This window comes from Nematolebias whitei, chromosome 14, assembly GCF_014905685.2.
Source record: "Nematolebias whitei isolate Nwh7 chromosome 14, NemWhi1, whole genome shotgun sequence".
NCBI lineage: Eukaryota > Metazoa > Chordata > Actinopteri > Cyprinodontiformes > Rivulidae > Nematolebias > Nematolebias whitei.
The window spans coordinates 44,622,940-44,626,363 of NC_056511.1; positions in this window are offsets into that span (position 1 = coordinate 44,622,940).

Consider the following 3,424-nt stretch of genomic DNA (forward strand, 5'->3'; position numbering starts at 1 on the left):
TTTCTTGTACATCGTACTCCACCTTAGCTTGAAAGCACATTTGCTATATCTCCTGATGCATGCTCAATAATCCAGTTAGAAAAATCTAAAAAAGTTAAATCTGGTCCTCTGGACATTCATAAAATCAAAACAAAGCAAATCAACAAAAAAGTGTAGAAACGTTTCGTCTCTCATCCGAGAGACTTCCTCAGTCTTAGACTGTCCTTTGCAAACTTTACAATGTGACAGCCTGGATGGGTAGCTGCACAATCATACTTGAGCAGAGTAAACAGGAGGGGGCTCAACACACATCCCTGAGGAGAGCCAATGCTGAGGGTTATGGTGGAGGAGGAGAAGTTGTGGATCCTCACTAACTGTGGTCTGTTTGTTAAGAAGTCTAGTACCCAGTTGCAAATGGAGGGGCTTAGTCCTAGTGTGGATGTTTGTCCATCAGGGTTTGGGGGATCATGGTGTTTAAGGCGAATGTGAAGTCCACAAAGAGCATACAGACGTAGGAGTCCTTCTACTCCAGGTGGTTAAAGAGACACGCTGCTCACTCCGTCACTATCCATCCTTTGGTTCACAGTTTTATACTGCCCTCCAGTGGTCAAAAAAGGTACCACACACAAAAAAATAACCAATATTTCTTCTTAAATTTGACAATTACTAATTACTGTCAAATTTCAAACAATATTATTTTTTATCGCAATAATTTACGAGACAATTAATCACCCAGCAAAATTTGTTATTGTGACAGCCCTAATTATTGGATAAATTTACAAAGCAATAACCAGGATCATCCAACATGTGACTTGCTAAATCCATGCTGGGAAAAAGAAAAAAGACAAACAAGAAGTTTTGGATGGGTCATAAGTAAGAAAACAGACGAATTTCAAAGACACAGTTTAGACATAAGTCCACATCTACTATCAGTTTTAGCACCGTGGACTTTACCAACAGCATCAGTAGACATGACACTAATGGAAAAGAAAAAGGACAGGACATACATTATAGATTCACATACAGTACAGACTTATATAAACAGTTATTATCAGTTTATACAAATGCATCAAAAACAACTGAAAAAATAGATATAGCTTTTATAGTCCTGGGATTTCAAATAAAAAGAGGAAACTGAATCAAAGGCTTATCAGTATACACACGAGAAATGTCAGCTGTTCTGTTAGCAGTGCAGTGGGTGGCAGAAATAAAACAGTTAAAAACAATAATCTGTTCAGATTCAAGTTCCACATTATTGAGTTTAAAGCACAATCATTCAGACAGCAGGCCAGATATTTTATTAGAAATACTCCACACATTATTCAGGATACACAGGATGGGACTAACAGTAACAGTTTTATGGGTACCAGCACACATGGAGTATAAGGACATGAGACGGCAAAGAAGGCAAGTCAAAATCATATTAACTTCACAGTGCATACAAGCAAATCAGAGGAGAGAAGTATCAAACAAAAACTGAAGAAAGAATGGCAGAAAAGATGGGATGGAGAAAGAAAAGAGATGATTTTATAGGATCAAAAAGCAGTAGGAGAAACGAGAACTGGAAGCAGAAAGGAGGAAAGATTAAAAACAAGATTGAGATTGGGACATGCAGAAAATAACTATTCACTTTTCAAATACAGAAACACAATCCAGAAAAATGTGAGCACTGCGGAGAGGACGAAACTATACAACATGTTCTACTGGAATGGCAGAAACAAGAACGAAGATCTATGAAAAGAGTTTGAAAAGATAAAAGAAAAGTTTAACATAATAGGTACACTGTATACTGCATAGAGAGCAATCATACAAATCATGATTAGATATTTTAAGAAAACAAATTTAACTAGTTAATTCCATTAACTTAATGGAATCTGATTTTTTTTTTTTTTTTTTAGCCTTTATTTATACAGGTAGTCTCATTGAGCCACGAGAACTCATTTTCAAGAGAGACCTGTTTAGGGAGCACATGGTGGGGGTTGGGGGCCTTGCTCGTGGGCCCAGGGTGGGGTGAATGAGGGTGGGGGCAAGTGTGGGCGTTTCACCTACCTCACCCACAATTGTGATGTTGCCAGGGCGTGAACCGGCGATCTTCGGATCACTGGCCCACCTCTCTAGCCTCTGCGCCACCACTCCCCCACTATATACATATAGTTTAAGGACCACACTCACCCAGCACACACACTTTTTGCCCCGCTCCCCTCAGGAAGGAGGTTGAGGAGCATTAAGTGTAGAACCACTAGACTGAGGAACAGCTTCTACCCTGAGGCTGTTAGACTCATGAATCTCTAACCAGAATAAATCACTGAATAAAAAATCCCTGTAATGCCACTTGATTGTTGATATGTGCTGCTGATCTCATGCTGCTGATTTATTTCATGTTGATGTATTCATTCGTACTCATCTGCTCACACAGACTCATGTTCGTGCTGCTGTTGTTTGACGTATTGTTTTTGTACTGCTAGTGTTGTATTCTTAGTTTAGCATATTTCTTAGTTCAAATCTTAGATCTTATTACTGTTTTTCTTTACAATTTATACTTTTGTTGAATGTGACTGTGTACAAAATGTCGTTCCACCACAATAAAGAAAGCCTTGACCTTATTCATCCATGTCAACCATGTTGAACCACACTCCAGACCAGTAGGTGGCGGTAATGCACAACTACAGGTTTCTGCCAACCAACTCAAGAAGAAGAAGAAGCAGCAGCAACAGAAGAAGAAGAAGCATCTCTGTAAACAGATGACCATATCTAGGCGTATTACTTTTCAAATCGTGTTTATTTGCGTTTCAACCGTATTTTAACAAGCGTATAATACAGTTCATCAAACAGGAGCTAGCAGCCAGCACCCGCTAGCATTCATGTTAGCTTCTGTTGCTAACGGTATAGTCCGTAAACTCAGCGCGTCGACGTCAGTGTCGTGAGTTCAGCCCACGAGTTGAAGGACTTTCAAAGTGGCTCTTCACCATGTCCGACACTGTTCTTCAACTCGGTTCTGGAGTCGTCATCATCCTTGTGGTTTGGATCGCAGCTCTGGTGTTCGTGGTGATCCTGCTGAGAGCAGATGGGTCTGCAAAGTGAGTGACACGACCTGCTCACACTTTACTCACCGTTACTCGCACTCTACTCACCGTTACTCACACTTTACTCATTATTACTCACACTCTACTCATTATTACTCACACTCTACTCATTATTACTCACACTCTACTCATTATTACTCACACTCTACTCATTATTACTCACACTTTACTCATTATTACTCACACTTTACTCACCGTTACACACACTTGCAGAAAGAAAAGCTTTGCAGAGAGTGGTGAAGGCTGCACAGAAATCTGTTGGAATCAGTCTCCACACCATCACAGACATCTACACCTCCAGATGCAGGAAGAGGACCACCTGCATCATGAAGGACCCCACCCACCCAGCACACACACTTTTT